The sequence below is a fragment of the Aegilops tauschii genome, chromosome 4 (assembly GCF_002575655.3).
Source record: "Aegilops tauschii subsp. strangulata cultivar AL8/78 chromosome 4, Aet v6.0, whole genome shotgun sequence".
Lineage (NCBI taxonomy): Eukaryota > Viridiplantae > Streptophyta > Magnoliopsida > Poales > Poaceae > Aegilops > Aegilops tauschii.
In genome coordinates this window covers 433,511,044-433,530,248 of record NC_053038.3, presented here as the reverse complement: position 1 = coordinate 433,530,248, position 19,205 = coordinate 433,511,044, and the positions used below count along the sequence as shown (strand labels likewise).

Here is a 19,205-nt window from a genome sequence, read left to right as displayed (position 1 = left end):
TGCCCCTGTGATCGACTACGTCACCGACGACCCCTCCTTCTCGTCTGAGCAACCAGGCAAGCCCCCCCCTTTGATCATCCCGATATCGCCCATTCCATTCTCTCATGCTTGCATTAGATTTTGCTACTATTATTGTTTGCTCCTATTCTGATGCATAGCCTGCTTTTTTAACCTGCTCATTGTTACCTACCTGCTTATCCTAAACTGCTTAGTATAGGTTGGTTAGTGATCCATCAGTGACCCCCACCTTGTCCTTGTTGCCCCTGCTTCATCATCAAAGACCCGATCAACGGGATCGAAGACCAGGCCCCGGCACCGCACATCACTTTCCCCTTAGTTGCTCGACACTACTGGGATACTACCGAGTGCCGAGGGCGAGACCTCATCAGGACTTCTGATGTTAACCCTGTAGTGTAGCTATTCGGTAATGGTCATCGAGGGTGATTTCCTCCTTAACCACTTCCGATACGACTCTGTAGTGCAACCCCTCAAGTGTGAATCTCGAGGGTGGATCCTCTTATGTTCACCTTGATGATTACATCGAGTGGAATTCACCGGGGGTGATTCCTCGGGTTTTCCCCTTGATGTTTGGACACACGGATACTTGGATTTTACAACTATTACTTGGAAAGGCGGGTCGACCCTGAGGGTACCCGCGAGTGATGTGGAGACGGGTTGACCTGGAGGGTGCCCGCGAGATAATTACGAGGCATGGCCGGGCATTCCTAGCCCTTGCCACAAGCCCTCGAGACGGGGCAACGGGGTCACATCTTTCGTGAGTCTCTGCTTGTTACCGCGCGTTCCTAATCCACTACGATTTGGATATTTGATCCGAGGGGCCTCTGGCCTGATAGCACTAACCATCACATGGGCATAGTATGGGTGTTCTGCGTCGTATACATCAGCCGAAGCTTAATAGACGTCAGCGACTGAGCGGCGCGCGCCGGGTTGGACTACGTAAGCACCTGTCTTTTTGAAGGAGGTAGCTAGGTCTGCTCACTGATACGTCTCCGTCGTATCTATAATTTTTGATTGTTCCATGCCAATATTATACAACTTTCATATACTTTTTGGCAACTATTTATATTATTTTTGGGACTAACATATTGATCCAGTGCCCAGTGCCAGTTCCTGTTTGTTGCATGTTTTATGTTTCGCAGAAACCCCATATCAAACGGAATTCAAACGGGATAAAAATGAACGGAGAATATTTTTGGAATATTTGGAAAATTCCGGAAGAAGAATCAACGCGAGACGGTGCCCGAGGTGGCCACGAGGCAGGGGGCGCGCCTGCCCCCACTGGGCGCGCCCCTGACCCTCGTGGGCCACCCGTAAGGCGGTTGATGCCCTTCTTCGTCCGCAAGAAAGCTAATTTTCAGTAAAAAAATCACGGCGAATATTTCAGTCCAATCGAAGTTACGGATCTCCATATATATACGAAACGGTGAAAGGGCAGCAGTACCAGAACGCAGAAACAGAGAGAGACAGAGAGACAGATCCAATCTCGGAGGGGCTCTCGCCCCTCCCACGCCATGGAGACCATGGACCAGAGGGGAAACCCTTCTCCCATCTAGGGAGAAGGTCAAGGAAGAAGAAGAAGGAGGGGGGCTCTCTCCCCCTCGCTTCCGGTGGCACCGGAGTGCCGCCGGGGCCATCATCATCACCGCAATCTTCACCAACAATTTCACCGCCATCATCACCAACTCTTCCCCCCTCTATGCAGCGGTGTAACCTCTCTCTTACCCGCTGTAATCTCTACTTAAACATTGTGCTCAACGCTATATATTATTTCCCAATGATGTATGGCTATCCTATGATGTTTGAGTAGATCCGTTTTGTCCTATGGGCTATTTGATGATCAAGATTGGTTTGAGTTGCATGTTTTATTATTGGTGTTGTCCTATGGTGCTCTCCGTGTCGCGCAAGCGTGAGGGATCCCCGCTGTAGGGTTTGCAATATGTTCATGATTTGCTTATGGTGGGTGGCGTGACTGACAGAAGCACAGACCCGAGTAAGTAGGTTGTTTGCGTATGGGATAAAGGGGACTTGATACTTTAATGCTATGGTTGGGTTTTACCTTAATGATCTTTAGTAGTTGCGGATGCTTGCTAGAGTTCCAATCATAAGTGCATATGATCCAAGTAGAGAAATTATGTTAGCTTATGCCTCTTCCTCAAATAAAATTGCAATAGTGATTACCGGTCTAGATATCGATTGCCTAGGGACAATTAACTTTCTCGTGACCAAAAGCTCTTTACTAAAACTAATTTAGATGTGTCTTCATCTAAACAACCCCTACCCTTTATTTACGCTCTCTTTATATTCTTGCAGACCTACCAAAAACACCTACAAAGTACTTCTAGTTTCATACTTGTTTTAGGTAAAGCGAACGTTAAGCGTGCGTAGAGTTGTATCGGTGGTCGATAGAACTTGAGGGAATATTTGTTCTACCTTTAGCTCCTCATTGGGTTCGACACTCTTACTTATCGAAAGAGGCTACAATTGATCCCCTATACTTGTGGGTTATCACTCACCGGCCGCCCACGCAACGTGCAGGAGTTCCCGGGGAGATGGCCCATGACCCCTGGGGGCATAGGTTTAGTCCGGCGTGTTGACCTCTCTATTAAGCCTAGGTCGGGTTGCGGCATATTGTTTGACCGAGGCCGGGCATGACCCAGGAAAGTGTGTCCGGCCGGAGTTAATCGAGCGTGGTGGGTAAGTTGGTGCACCCCTGCAGGGAAGAAAACATCTATCGATAGCATGTCCTACAGTAACGGACACTTGGAGTTGTATCCCGATCGATACAACAAGAACTGGATACTTGTGATGAGAAATGGATAGTATGGCTCTGGGATTGCTTTCTCGCAGGGAGTCGAGAAGGGATCTCTGGCCGAGGTTGATAACACTACTACTACTTTACTTTATGCTACTCTTATCTCTTCTGATGCTGCAAGATGCTTGGAGCTGCTTGAAGATGCTAGTCTTCGATAGGCTAGGCTTTCCCCTTCTCTTCTGGCATTCTGCAGTTCAGTCCACAGATATAGCCCAATTCATTGATACCGATGCATATGTAGTGTAGATCCTTGCGTGCAAGTACTTTGGATGAGTACTCACGGTTGCTTTGCTCCCCCTTTCCCCCCTTTCTTCTTCTTTTCGGTTGATGCAACTAGATGTCGGAGTCCAGGAGCCAGATGTCACCACGACGATTACCACTACACCGAGGGTGCCTACTACTATGTGGAGACCGCCGACGACCAGGAGTAGGAGGCTCCCAGGCAGGAGGCCTTGCCTTTTCGATCAATGTTGCTTTTGTGCTAGCCTTCTTTAGGCAAACTTGTTTAACTCATGTCTGTACTCAGATATTGTTGCTTCCGCTGACTCTTGTGTTTTCGAGCTTATGTTTTCGAGCCCTCGAGGCCCATGGCTTGTAATATAAAGCTTGTATTATTTTATTTTGTGTCTAGAGTTGTGTTGTGATATCTTCCCGTGTGTCCTTGATCTTGATCGTACACTTGTCCGGAACCGGGAAAACATTCCCGGTTGACTTCCCCCTTCGCCGGTATCGTGTAGCACTGCGTTAGAACACGTCTAGCTCTGCCTGTTGTACTGTTATGCACTTGCTTGCTATGTATTTACTGTTTCTCCCCCCTCTTCTCTTCGGTAGACCCCGTGACGATGCTGATGCCCCTGTGATCGACTACGTCACCAACGACCCCTCCTTCTCGTCTGAGCAACCAGGCAAGCCCCCCCCCTTTGATCATCCCGATATCGCCCATTCCATTCTCTCATGCTTGCATTAGATTTTGCTACTGTTATTGTTTGCTCCTATTCTGATGCATAGCCTGCTTTTGTAACCTGCTCATTGTTACCTACCTGCTTATCCTAAACTGCTTAGTATAGGTTGGTTAGTGATCCATCAGTGACGCCCACCTTGTCCTTGTTGCCCCTGCTTCATCATCGAAGACCCGATCAACGGGATCGAAGACCAGGCCCCGGCACCGCACATCACTTTCCCCTTAGTTGCTCGACACTACTGGGTTACTACCGAGTGCCGAGGGCGAGACCTCATCAGGACTTCTGATGTTAACCCTGTAGTGTAGCTATTCGGTCGTGGTCATCAAGGGTGATTTCCTCCTTAACCACTTCCGATACGACTCTGTAGTGCAACCCCTCAAGTGTGAACCTCGAGAGTGGATCCTCTTACGTTCACCTTGATGATTACATCGAGTGGAATTCACCGGGGGTGATTCCTCGGGTTTTCCCCTTGATGTTTGGACACATGGATACTTGGATTTTAAAACTGTTACTTGGAAAGGCGGGTCGACCCTGAGGGGTACCCGCGAGTGATGTGGAGACGGGTTGACCTACAGGGTGCCCGCGAGATAATTACGAGGCGTGGCCGGGCATTCCTAGCCTTGCCGCAAGCCCTCGAGACGGGGCAACGGGGTCACATCTTTCGTGAGTCTCTGCTTGTTACCGCGCGTTCCTAATCCACTACGATTTGGATATTTGATCCGAGGGGCCTCTGGCCTGATAGCACTAACCATCACGTGGGCATAGTATGGGCGTTCTGCGTCGTATACATCAGCCGAAGCTTAATAGACGTCAGCGACTGAGCGGCGTGCGCCGGGTTGGACTGCGTAAGCACCTGCCTTTTTTAAGGAGGTAGTTAGGTCTGCTCACCGGCCGCCCACGCAACGTGCAGGAGTTCCCGGGGAGATGGCCCATGACCCCTGGGGGCATAGGTTTAGTCCCGCGTGTTGACCTCTCTATTAAGCCTAGGTCGGGTTGCGGCGTATTGTTTGGCCGAGGCCGGGCATGACCCAGAAAAGTGTGTCCGGCCGGAGTTAACCGAGCGTGGTGGGTAAGTTGTTGCACCCCTGCAGGGAAGAAAACATCTATCGATAGCCTGTCCTACGGTAACGGACACTTGGAGTTGTATCCCGATCGATACAACTAGAACTGGATACTTGTGATGAGAATTGGATTGTGATGAGAAATGGATAGTATGGCTCTAGGATTGCTTTCTCACAGGGAGTCGAGAAAGGATCTCTGGCCGAGGTTGATAGCACTACTACTACTTTACTTTATGCTACTCTTATCTCTTTTGATGATGCAAGATGCTTGGAGCTGCTTGAAGATGCTAGTCTTCGATAGGCTAGGCTTTCCCTTCTCTTCTGGCATTCTGCAGTTCAGTCCACAGATACAGCCCAATTCATTGATACCGATGCATATGTAGTGTAGATCTTTGCTTGCGAGTACTTTGGATGAGTACTCACGGTTGATTTGCTCCCCATTTTCCCCCTTTCTTCTTCTTTCCGGTTGATGCAACCAGATCTCGGAGTCCAGGAGCCAGATGTCACCACGACGATTACCACTACACCGAAGGTGCCTACTACTACGTGGAGACCACCGACGACCAGGAGTAGTTAGGAGGCTCCCAGGCAGGAGGCCTTGCCTTTTCGATCAATGTTGCTTTTGTGCTAGCCTTCTTAAGACAAACTTGTTTAACTCATGTCTGTACTCAGATATTGTTGCTTACGCTGACTCTTGTGTTTTTGAGCTTATGTATTCGAGCCCTCAAGGCCAATGGCTTGTAATATAAAGCTTGTTATTTTATTTTGTGTCTAGAGTTGTGTTATGATATCTTTCCGTGAGTTCTTGATCTTGATCGTACACATTTGCGTTAGTGTACGGTTGAATCGAGGGCGTCGCACCAGGCAGAGCACGCAATCTCCGTCGACCGAAGGAGCACCAGGTATTTCACTCGAGCAGTGGAGGCCATGAGAGGGAGATAGAAGAAGAAGCAGAGGCAGAAGCAAGTGGAAGGAGAACCTCGAGGTGCTGCGGCGCTCAGGCCTTGGTCGACTACGCCGCCCCTTCGCTCTCGCGCCGCCAGGGCCCTCTTGCTCTCAGCTTCCTCTCTTTCTCTCTCTCTCTCTCTCTCTCTCTCTCTCTCTATATATATATATATATATATATATATATATATATATATATATATATCTCCCTCTCTCTCTCCTGTGCATCTCAATCAATGGCCAGTGTCTGATTTATTGTTGATTTGGCAGGGCAAGCTTGGCTGATTTCCTGGTCCTGCTGCGATTGGTTCCGGATCTGACCGCATACCTGTTTGTGTGTTCTACAGTCGTTTGTCAACAAGTCACCTTTTGGTTAGTGGTATTGTTCACTAGAATCCTTTCTCGCTGTACGATTGGGTGGCTTATATATATGAATGAAATTAGAAATCCAAAGAAACCAATGTCTTACGAGATCAAAAGGCATAGATAAGACACATTTTAGTTTCTGAGGTTTCTCTGATAGATCCATTATTTTCCAGTTGCTTATGTATGTATACAAAGATTCCTAATTTGTTTATCTGACCGTTGATGTATGTAAGCAAATCATATTTGAAATTTGCTTGCTAAAAATATTAGAATTGTCCATGTCTTTTGTGCATTTGTAAGCACCTCCTGCTAACTGCTGCCACCGCGTATCCTAGCTCCTGAACGACCAAACCATGCATCGCTACTCCATGGGATTCTAAGTTGTCATCGCTTGCTTGTAGGTTTGATTGCAGGACCAGCTGTTGCACGCGGTGGTGCTCTGGGGCGTCGTCCCCATCGTCGGAGCTTTCGGGATCACCCTGTCAGTCCCTCCCTCCCTCCTCAAAGCCCCATCTTTCTCTCTGTCTGTCCCTTCACACGTAGACATAGATTCAGGTTCATTGTTAACTGAATTCATGAGCTCATCTCACATTGAACACTGTCCCTTCACACGTAGACATAGATTCAGGTTCATTGTTAACTGAATTCATGAGCTCGTCTCACACTGAACAAGGCTTGAGGCCCACTTATTATTGTTTTGACTGCCAGCACCAAGATCATGAACCCGTCTCAAGTTTTTCTTTTCAATGCGTGCATATTTCTGTAGATCTAAAACGGGGAGAAACTCTGGCAATTCATATAAATATGTCGTTTCCTTCTTTTCCATGTGAAGGTCAGTTATATTGATTAAATATATCCAAGTATCAGTTTGGGTTCCGTTTGGTATCTGTTTGCATAAGGCTCATGCTTTTCAATATTTATTCAATATCTTGTGTTGTCATACAGTCCGTATGGATGCAATTGACATGTTTGGCAAACATGAGGTTGACCTGCATACAAATATTTGGAAGCTATCATCTTTGTTAATTTCAATGCATGCAATTCAATATGATATCGGATTCATATATGTTCTACTATGACAGTAGCTGCACTAACTAATAATTATCTCTAATGCTTGTGATGGAGGAACATTACTTCAATGCACATTCCTACGACCCGTGAAGCAGGCTCATATGCTAGCTTATTTTGGCCAGTTGTTTTCTTAGGTTTGTGTAGGTTGAAGGGAACATTCACTTTAAGCTGTAGTTATAAAAATCTTGCATGAATTGTTATTGGTCGCTCAACTAGGTTATAATTATGTCCAGTAAGTCTGTTTTACAGATGTGTCATGGATGGAGTGAATTACAAAATCAATTTGTTGGTTTGTGTAGGCATGAGAACTATTCCATATAATGCTATTTTTTTTGGAATTTCTTTTGGTCTAGGACAAGGTATGTGGATGTTTCTGTTCAGATAAAGCTGGATTAGATACAATCATGGATGTGCAACCATTAGTGTGTTCCTGGATTTCTCATTGTCTTTGTTTTCTTTCCTAATTGCAAGAAGGTTAGTACCTTTTGCGAATCACATCTTTATTTATTTCTTATCAGCAAGTCTTGGTATACTATGTAGTGATTCTTTTCCAGTCCGATGTTATACTCTTCACAAGACTGCCAGTAGCACATAATTCGTGCTTATAGTTTAATATTGCTAAATCTTAACCATGTTGCCATGTTTGTTCTCTTAGTAAGATCCTGATGTCACATTTATACTCATGCTGAAAGATCTTTGGCTCTGTTGACTACTTTATCAGTAAATCATTTTAGACTGGAGTTCACCAAAAAAGGTAACTAAAATATATACAGTTTCTCGGTAGATTATTTGAGGCTGCTTTATCTCTTAAGTACACGGTTGCCCACTTTTTCGGGTTTTAAGGTATACACAAGAGTGCATGTTTTAGTTATTGTGCTTTCCTTAGCTCATCAGCAGTTATAGGAGGCAGACTGATTCTTAAATTGACTGATGAGCTAGGCTTACGTAGATGGTTGTCCTTTGTGGCTCCCCTTTAGTAACATAGATGATTTTCTTTGGTGAAGCTGTTAGCCTGTAGAGAGGAATAAACCGGCCACAAATTTGTGATCAATCGAGTGGAGAGTCTATTCGTTTGTTAGGTATTGAAATATCGTTTGTGGGTGATGAAATCTTTTTTTCGTGCATCTATTTTCTTTGGGAGATGCCGCCTTTTCTTGACTCAGCTTGCTGTCATGGTGTGTGCATGGCCAGGTTAGACCGGCGACGTTGGCTGCAGCGGGACAGACGACGTCGGTAACAAGCAGTTCCTCCTCTTTGCCTCTGACGAAAAGGATCATCTGGTGATGAACACCTCCTCTTCTCTGTATGTGTTGTTCACATCGATCACTGTTTATTTACTATTTCTGCAACTGAAGCTAGCTCTGTATAAAAGGGCTTTGGGTTGTTTAAAGTTCCACTGAAAAGAATGTTGATTAGATCTTAGCTACAATATGGAGTGCCATACTAAAGTCTACCTGCAAAATACATGGCCAAATTGAGTTCCTGGTTGCGCATTATGCGATCTTGATACGGTTTTGCCGATGCAGAATTATGCATTCTTGATTCAGCTTTATTTCATATGGATCACATATGCAAAGAGGCTTCATATTTTCCCCTATTCATCCGCTAGAGATGCAATTTGATATGTCAATCTGTTCATTTGCAGGGGCTGGTTCCCAAGGGGCAGGATTGCAGTCCTCCAGAGCTGCTGGGAAGAAGATGGGCAAGCTCCTCTTGCTCTTGTACCCCTCTACTGTGAGAATCTATATATGTCACTTGCCTAGCTTGATTTAGTTTCCAGCAGTAGATATTTATGCAGATTGTTTATGTATTATGCATCTGTGGATTATGATATGAAGTCGATGCTTGTGTTTGATAGGCGTGATTCCTTACTCTAATTATTTGGCGTTTATCCTTCCTTTAGAGTTCTATGTTAGTTTTGCCAATGCAGAATTATGCAATCTTGGTTCAGTTTTACCGATGCAGGATTATGGTTGTGTTAGATCAAAATTTACATTGACTGCATTACACTGTAATGTCTTTTGGTTAGACTGGCATGTAGAACAAACTATATGCTGGCCATCAGCATGTTTTAGACTCTTAGGCATATATTAGATAAGTATATTTAAGAGATGATTGATGTTTTATGAACCTCGAGAAAAGTATTGGTTTGTGTTATGGACTTACTGTGAATGATCATAGAAATTATGTTGGATCTGTTTCCTATGTGCATAGTTTCTTGTCCAACCTTGGATGGGCAGAAAGAATAACATGTGAATTCTTCCACTAGGTGATCTTAATAGCCAAAATATATGAAGGCTAATTTTGTCGGCCAACAAAGATAATAGCAAATTCTGATGCACCAAATACTTAAAAATAATTTATTTTTGTTCCTATTTACTATTACTGATTTGTTTCCGGTAAACCCCCTAGGTTATAGCATTGTGAAGTAGAAAGCATGCTCCCAGTTTACTGTTTTTTCTGCTTAGTGTAAGTAATATAATCTAATGGGATGGAGTACTGTCTAATTCTTTTTCATATCACATTATTGCCACTTTAGACATGGTAATTGGTAGTATATATACTTTGTGTTTGGATGTGTGCATTTTGTTGCCATGGTCCAACATTCTTACAAAAATAGTAATTAGGGTGTCCTGTTTGACGTTCTATATTTCTCTTTTAATCGGAAACTTGTGCCAGATGCTTCATGTTTCCTTTTAAAATAAAAAGAAATGAGCTGCTATTCTTATTTAATGGCATTTTCTTTGTTCTCTTTTAAACTCAGTCCTCTTGTAATGTGTGTTTTGTTCCTCTCCCATGTATTCCTTTTTTATGCTTTATGTGATAAAAAGAAATGAGCTGCTATTCTTATTTAATGGCATTTTCTTTGTTCTCTTTTAAACTCAGTCCTCTTGTAATGTGTGTTTTGTTCCTCTCCCATGCATTCCTTTTTCATGCTTTATGTGATTCTGTTTTTGTTGTAATGCATGCAATAGACTTGTCATTTGATAGATGCAATAATAGGCACTGGCTTAGGCACTGGCTTCTGTGGTGTAGAGACAAGCTGAAGTACTACAAGGACACAATGGGGCATTATCTAATGAGTTCTGGAAATAGGTAATCATTAAGTAGAACCATGAAGGCAATGATGGGGCAAAGCTTCTCTAGGAAAGGACTTGCGATCCCCTTCGAGTACCGAGCGGTGGCACCGGGTAAGACGTTGATGCATCAAAAGACGGGTCTCGGCTGCAGTCTCCCTCCCTGCCCTGGAATCCAAGCATTTGTTGCATAAATGCGTGAGCTCCATCTGTCCATCCCTGTACCGAGCAGCAGAACGCACGCAAGAGGATCAAGCCCAACCTAACGGACGCTACTCCTTCCTACACACCCCTGTGTCCCGTTCAGCTGGTGGGATCTCACTTTTCGCTCTCTTTTCCTAATTACAGTATTTCGCAAGCTGGTAGAACTTGCATGCCCATAAGGCCATAACATAGGTTTCTTTGATCATTCTTGATAACAAGATAAATTTAGAATATGGTCATGAGAACTTTGGTTATATGTTGTCATTTGGTTTAGAACTATGTAGCTATAGGCATATATTTAATTCAGCACAATATATGTTAGATCAAACAACTGAATCCATGTGTTACAAACGTTTGATTTTGCCCCTTGCTCTGGTTCATTCAGTAGGTTTAGTACCAAGAATAGTACTCCCTCCGTTCCTAAATACAAGTCTTTTTAGACATTTCAAATGAACTACAACATACGGATGTATGTAGACATATTTTAGAGTGTAGATTCACTCATTTTGCTTCGTATGTGGTCACTTGTTGGAATCTCTAAAAAGACTTATATTTGGGAACGGAGGGAGTATTTTCTTTCTTTGATTATTACTGTATAGAGAAGAGTGACTAAGAGACCCGCTTGCCGCCCGGAGTCCCTCTGGGGAGGTCATTCCCTCTATTACCTTGTGTTTTTTGTGTTGTCACATAGATCCAAGCAATTGTTTTACATAGACTAAGCAAACAGAACACAAAAGTACACTAGCAAATATTTTAATGTTCTCATTCAGTCCTGCCCATGATTCAGGTTCTCGTTGCCTCTATTTGCTTGTGTTTTTTGTGTTGCCATGCAGACCACAGGTTGCATGTATGAATATCTAAGCGGGCTACTTAATCTATTTACTGAATCAAGACATGTTTATATATGTCAAAACGTCTCGCATATGTTTGAGAGAGAAAAAATAGTGTATGTCAATCTGGACAATAAATACACATGTTGCTTGCATGCCTTCAGAGTATTCCAAACCCCAGTTGTATGTCAATATTTTTCTTGAACTATTGTTTTGTTGATTCAAATTATTTAATGACCTTTGATTTTTTAATCTTATGTAATTAAATGTCAGTGACAAGGTGTCTTTGTATATTTGAAGTAATTCTCAGAAGGTCGCATCGAACTTATTATTATGGTTTTGTCCTAAACCTTGAAATTTCTGGTGCATTATGCTACATATTATATGAAATGCATCTATGAAATGTAATTGGTCTTCATGCTTTGGACCTTCACGTTCTGATTATCGGGCTGGATATGATTGAATTAAGTCGAGATGCCTCATCGGCTTTGTTACCGGGTTAAGTATGATGCATCCGGGGGGAAACCCTTTTTCGGTTTGCTTTGGAATACAAAGCGGGGGAACCCTTTTTCGGTAGTATGATGCATCCGGCCGGGTTCCGGCCAGGTGCGGCAAGCCGCACTGCCTAACCAGTTACGCAACAACATGCAAAGTATCATCTAGTGTATCCAACAAATGTGTCGGTGATGATCAGAGGGGGTTGACCGGACGGAAACATGCTGTGAGGGCATTTTCATAGAGCCTCTTAACGGCGGAGGGGCAAAAGTGAGGGGTTCCAAAAGATGGGGATAATCTAGTGGTACCCAACAAAGGGAAAAAAATATTGGGATTTGGATTCATAAATCTTGGTTAGTTAACTAGAAAATCAAACCTGTTCACATTGTAATATTTCAACCGTCTATGTATGTTGAGTCGTTTGACATGTACCAGTTTCCACAAGCACAAAGTTTTCTCCTTTTACTTTCAAATTATACTCTATATGCATGGTGAGAATTTATGGCAATAATATACAGTATGTGTTATCATTTGGTATCTTCTCAAAATATAAATGGTTAGTGTCAGTTTATGAATCTTACCTCCCAAGATACCAAATGATAAACGGAGCACACAGGCCTCCAGTATTTCCAAGAAATTCAGCATCTTCCCTCAGCAATTTCAGGAATTATATTTTCAGAGAGATGGCTAGGGCAGAATACATAGCTCCCAGCGCAGCTGCTACTACAATCAGTGACAGAATAGAGCTAACCTCATTAATATTGGTACTAGTGGAATAGGTTCAAGAAAACAAAAAAATGGTCCTAGATTACAATCCATAAATAGCACTTAACAGAGAGAAGAACCGTATCTGCATTGTTTGACAGCATAAAGAGGTGCGACACTCAAAAGCCAAACAAAGATGGTACCGACTACATGGTTAAAGGCTTAAAGCAGGGAGCTTTGAGTAGGATGCCACATAATGGTAGTAATTGTCTTGCAACACGCGGCAGCGGTGGTCATCTGGTTGAATCACATTAAGTTCACCAGTTTTTATATTGTACAAACGAAGCTTGTCTGCCCGTTTATCGAATAGGACAAGACCACCGTTCTCCAGGTCAAGAGCGATGACCTCATAGTCACATTTCCAGGAATGTGCGTCATACTGACAAAGGTTGTCCCTTCCGAATGCATGGCTCATACTGAGGCGGTACTTGAGGCTCCATTCATAAGGCTCATCAACATCAAGACTCCAAACAAGAATCGCACGAGCATCCTCCTTTGGCAATGCGTAGTGCAAGGCCCCCGAAGATTGGCCGAAGCAACATTGGCCAAACCTACCCATAAAAGCGCCGTCTTCATGCGGCAACTTAATAGTACGAAGAGACGGCGGAATGCCAGAACTAGTTTCCTCCAAGCTCTTCAGTACCAGAATGTCATGCAAACCTGTGTGCACATACAATGCTCCATCTATAAACAGATGTGGTTGAGAAACCATTGTCTCAGAGAGCCATGATGTCCAGAAACCAAGTGGAAAGGTCAGACGAGAACACCTGAAGTTTGACAGGGCCAAATCCCAAACGGAGGGTACTAAGACACTGAAAGTTGAAGACATAGAAGTTTGCCGACCATGATGGGCTGAAGGCTAAAATACTCATATTGTAAAAAGGGTCATAATGGCTAGGAGGAGTATCCCGGAGCATCTTCCACTCTCGTGTTGCCGGATTGCACACGATAAAGCGGCAAATACCTAGAGGAGTATAGTTGTTCCTGTTCTTGTACTTACAAAGGACTAGGCCATTGCAAGAGTCCATCAGCTCTAATTGCTCATAGTGTGGTAGGAAACTAAGAGCTTCATCAAAATCCTTATCATTGTGGGGCAGGCTAGCGAGCTTGATAGCAGAGTGATAACGTCGTTGGTAGAGAAGACCAGTTGGAATTTTCAGAAGCTTCTTGCAGTATTGCGGATCGGAGGATAAGGCAAGCCAGGCCTTGCAAACAGATTTGAAGCGGCAAAAAGACTTGAACGGCAGCCGGGAGAGGATCTCCACCACCAGATCATCAGTTAGCTTAGCAGAAAGAAAACCATTCCCAGGGTCCATCTCTTTATGGTTGTTTACTGAAAGGCAATACTGATAATGTCAGGATAGGCAAGGAAGCAGTTTTTTAATCATGGAGACCAAGATACTATGACATAATTCAATCATCTGAAACTATGTTGGGACAAAGCAGTTGCTACATGAGCGAACCATTTTAATCTATTTCAAGTTCAGTTTTATTGGAACAAGCCAACAAGGTAATCAAAAAAGATTAGTATACAGAAATACAAAGAATTAAATGATGGATATCGCCAATTTGTTTTTAAGTTTGATACAGTACTACAAGCAGAACTGAACAAACAGTGTATACATATGCTGGATTAGACCAAGAATTTGGTTAGAACAAAAGCTCTCTGTAAAGGATCCTTGCACGCAACCTATCTTCATACCTAGCAGAGTTCGAGCCATTTGGTGTTCTTGCAGATTTCTATGCAATTTTAATAATCAATCTGTTCTGACTTGCTTGTTCCAAGAGCTCTGCAGGCGTATGTATACACTCACTCCAAACACGAAGACCACAAAGAAGCAAGGAAATCAGGAATTAATTAACTCGATGTGTATCTGATTAATCATGACAAACTGGAAGCAGGGCTAATTGCACACGGTACCTTCCATGAACGACGGGCTAATTGCACACACTCCGGAAGTCATGGATCGATTAACAATGTGCAGGGTTAGACGTATAGAGAAACATCACGGGTCATGAAGAATTGGATGGGAAGCACGCAAAGCTAATCGAATATCTTACTGCACCTATTAGTTAGGGTTTGGATGGATAAAAATGACCTGTGCAGTGTTGAGTTGACACGGGGAAGACGGCATCAGAGCAGCACACCGGTCAAGAGAATCTGCTCGGACTGCCGAGGCCGGAGGAGAAGCAGAAGCCTACCTACCACCGGCCTCCCCTCTGACCTCTGCAAATGTTATCTAAGTAGGAACGGTGCTCTGCTCAGATCCAATTCATGGCTGGCAAATACGGAGTAGTACTAACAAGGGATTGTGTTCTCAAGGCTCACCTTGCTGTACCAGATCCCGAGCAGAAGGCCAATCAGCTGCCGCAGCGAGATTTCAGCAACTGGAGAAGCACGCTCCCTTCCCGCCGGTGTAAGGTGAGGGTGGAAAGTGAGGGAGAGGAGATGAAACGGGAGGAGTGAGGACCGTTGAGGAGAGAGAGAGAGAGTTCTGATGCTACCGTAATCAAAGCATCATAATGCCTCTCAAATCCCACAAGTTGACCTCAAATTGGGGGGAGCTCTTGAAAGTTCGGACATCTATTTCCGGTTGTTTAGCTCTAGAACCCTCCCCACATTTCAGCCGCCTAACCGCATTCATGTCGGCGCGGCTACCGAGAAGCCTTGCCGCAGCTATTTTGGATCCCTAATTCGCATCCGCGTTCGTCATCCGACGTCGCAATAGTTGGCTCTGACATTTCATGGTTCAAACTGTTGTCGACATTGCAGGTCCATGCCACGGACGCTCAACGCCAGGATCGAAATGAGGCAGCCCAATCATCGAGCCCTTTGGAGCCAAACTCGATGAAGGGGAAGGAGGGCAGCCCGATGGTCATGATGGAGGTCGCGGAGGAGGAGCGATTGTCGTCCACGCCACGCCAATGTTCGTTTTCTAGTTGTTGCAGGCAGAGCAACAGTACAACATGACAACCACACCGACTGGTGGAGGCTCAGCTGGAGGCGGAGCGCGCGTGCAATGTTATCGTCGGGCCATCGATGAGGCGGACCCTGGCATCGTCGACGTGAACTGAGCGGTGCTCGCGTCCATGTATAGAGCCTGCATGGTCCCCTACAAGCGTTGATAGCTCCGTGTCAATTTTTCGAGGAGCTGGTGGCCTAGGACGATGAGGCACCGAAGCAACATGTCGACGATGCCAACAAGGCAACATCAGTAGCTCCCGCTCGTTCATGCCGACCCCCAACGACGACAAGGCCGAACCGTTGACCCCGGGGTCGTTGAACTCAACTCGGACAGTGATGAGAAGTTGATTAGGTTCTTTTCTCCTTTTTAGGCTTTTTTGTTGTTGAAAGGATCTAGATGACGACTAGAGGGGGGGGGGTGAATAGGCGTTTTAAAACTGTTACGGATTTGGCTTTATCCTAATGCGGAATTAAACTAAACGGATACCTTTCAAGCACAAATCCTAAATATGCTAGGCTCAACTAAGTGCACCAACAACCTATGCTAAACAAGATAGGCACTTAAGGAAACTAGCAAGCACAAACTATATCACAAGATATGGAAATGTAGGAGCAACTAAGCAATTCAACTAGCACAAGATATATCAATATGAGCAAGTATGAATTGCGGAAAGTAAAGGGTGTGGGTAAGAGATAACCACAAGTGAGTCGGAGACGAGGATTTATCCCGAAGTTCACACTCGTGAGAGTGCTAATCTCCGTTAGAGCGGTGCCGAAGCCAAAGCTTCGGGGCGTCACCAAGTGACTCACCGTATTCTCCTTTTCGAGTCACCCCCAACAGATGAGCCTCGATTCACTCGGGGTTGGTCTTGAAGGCGACCACCACACCTTTACAAACTTCTCCTGAGCATACCACAAACAAGGAAGCTTCCGGAGGAACTTGACCACCTAGGCCACTTCAACACCCTTCCCCGGAGCACACCACAAGAGGAAGCTTCCAGGGGAACCTTGGCCACATAGGCCTCTTTCACAATCTTCTCAATGTATCACCAAACCGTCTAGGAGGCGGAGGCCTCCAAGAGTAATAAACTCACGGGCTCACACTCGAACAAATCGATGCAGGGAGCTCAAACCAATGCAACAAATGCAATGCAAGGTCAAGCAACAAATGCTCAACTCACTCTCTCAATCTCAGAAGATGCACTCTTGAAAGTAGGAGATTGAAGAGAGGGGATGCTTTGGATATGATCAACAAATGGCTCACTAATCCATCCACAAATCCCCCTTCACATAGAGGGGAGATAGGGGTTTGGGAGAGGTGGAGAGAGGCTCAAAATGGTGTTTAGAATGTGTGTGAACCAACCCCCAACCGGTGGGAGGAAAGGGCCCTTAAATAGCCAAACTCCGAAACTAGCCGTTGGGGCTCCAACGGGCATTTCCGGGGCACCTCGTGCGCACGGGGGTTGAGACCCCGTGTGCACGGGGTCCCGTGTGCACGGTACGAGCCCGTGTGCACAGAGTACCCAGAATTCTGGACACCCCGTGCGCACGGGGGTGGTCAAAGACCCCGTGCCCACGGGGTCCCCAGGACAGCCAGCAGCAGCCCACTAAAACATCGATAACTTGGGCATACGGACTCTGAATTCGATGATCTTGGGCTCGTTTTGAAGCTATGGAAAAGCCCAAGGTCCTCACATAGAGAACCACCCAAGATCAACAAGAAAGAATGATGCAAGTAATGCAAAGGTTTGAGCTCTCTACATGCGACGTGATCAAGCTACTTGCCCGAGAGTCCCTCTTGATAGTACGGCTATCAAACCTATAATCCGGTCTCCCACCAAGCACTATGAGACCGGCAAAACTAGGAAACCCTAGCTAAGGTATACCTTTGCCTTGCACATTCAACTTAAGCTTGATGATGACTTTAATGCTTGCCTCAAGTTGAAATCCCTTTCTTGTCCACGACCACTTGGTGAAGATACTCGAATTGCTTCCTCATGATGCAATGAGGGAAGCCTTATCTCAAGCCCATCTTCACATGCACATTATCATGATGTGGACCGCAAGCTTCAAAGCATATAACCTCCGGCTTCTCATCTTGCACCTGGACTCCCCGAACTCGATGACCATCACCACTTGATGTCATCTCATCTTGCACTTGGACTCCTCGAATCCGATGACCATCACCACTTGATGTCATCCACACATAGGCTAAACGAGATCTTTCCTTTTGATGCAAGCCTATGAGAAACACCTAACACACATAGACATAACAAACATATATCATGGGTTAGGTAACAAAGCACAATTCACAATTACTTACCATACCACTAGATCACTTGATCTCACGTGGTACATTGTTTGTGCTTTGTGAGTTGACCACTTAGATATACTCTTCGAGCTTCATCTTGGTCAACCAACATCTTTACTTCAAGCTCCATCTTGGTTTCTTGAAAGCCTCAATGAACTCTTCATTTCACTTCATTGCTTCAAGACAACATCACCAAAGACTGTTTCATGACCATATCAAGTTCCACTATGAATATCATCTTGGTCACCACTTGCCCTTCTAAAAACTCCATCCCAAACTCTTGAGAGGCATAATGAATTCGTCACTCTAGTTGCTTGCTTCAAGACTTGATCAACATGATCTTGTCTTGAGAGGCATAATGAATTCTTCACTCTAGTTGCTTGCTTCAAGGCTTGATCAACCGAAACCCAACACATGAGCTCACCATGATCTTGTCTTGAAACCATAACTCGAATTCTTCTCTTTGATTATTCTCTCAAGCCTTGATCCTCAGAAGACCAACTTGAAACCTCGCTGGATATGGAATCTCGAGAGCCAACACCTAGGCCCCGTGAGCACGGGGTATCCAGAGAGTTGACACTCGACCCCGTGTGCACGGTATAAGCCCGTGTGCATGGGGTATCCAGAGAGGGATACCATGAGGACTTCTTCGGATGCTTTGATGGCAATATTCACAAAACAACCCAAAGAACTTCAAGCATCACTATGGAACATATCTTCATATAAGATCCAATGCACTTGATGCTCCATAGGAATTGTCATTTAATACCAAAGCTTAGAGCAAATATAACTTCATCTATATGTACTTCATCCTTGATTCCATACAATATCCTTGAGGCATTATCTTCATATATATATGGACTTCATCCTTGATTCCATCCAATATCCTTGAGGCACCATCTATGGACAAAACCTTCAAATATATCTCACTGAAAACATTAGTCCATAGAGATTGTCATTCAATTACCAAAACCACACTTAGGGGCTACATGCCCTTTCAATCTCCCCCATTTTGGTAATTGATGACAATCTCAACAAGAGGGTTTATATAATGAATTTAAAACAAGTATAAAATCTATCCGAGAATAAATTGAATACTTGAGGTGGTTTTGATAGCCTCAAATATCACAAATATAGTTGATGTTATCAAAACCGGTTGTACTAGCATCGAAATACTACACCAGAATTTGATGCTAGTAGAACCACACTATATAGAGCAAACTCCCCCACAATATATGCATGGAAGAACTTGGTGGAGTTTCCTCTATATACACATCCATGCAACAACCACAACAAATGTAGATATGCATGAACCAACCT

The 19,205-nt window shown here is 44.5% G+C and overlaps 1 long non-coding RNA gene and 1 pseudogene across 4 annotated transcripts; one reads left to right on the top strand and one right to left on the bottom strand.

The window, feature by feature from the left end:
* Positions 1–5,741: 5,741 nt before the first annotated feature.
* LOC109756913 (uncharacterized) lies at positions 5,742–10,847 on the top strand. Of its 4 annotated transcripts, XR_002231379.4 has the most exons (8): positions 5,742–6,173; positions 6,569–6,648; positions 6,934–6,999; positions 7,592–7,712; positions 8,243–8,317; positions 8,430–8,541; positions 8,884–8,972; positions 10,275–10,847. It is a non-coding gene; the product is annotated as an uncharacterized lncRNA (long non-coding RNA). The 4 variants fall into 4 exon arrangements; XR_002231377.4 differs by lacking the exon at positions 8,243–8,317; XR_002231378.4 differs by lacking the exon at positions 8,243–8,317 and having other exon boundaries at positions 10,242–10,825.
* A 1,916-nt stretch (positions 10,848–12,763) lies between these two features.
* LOC109756909 (F-box protein At5g49610-like) lies at positions 12,764–13,925 on the bottom strand (annotated as a pseudogene).
* Between the last annotated feature and the right edge of the window lie 5,280 nt (positions 13,926–19,205).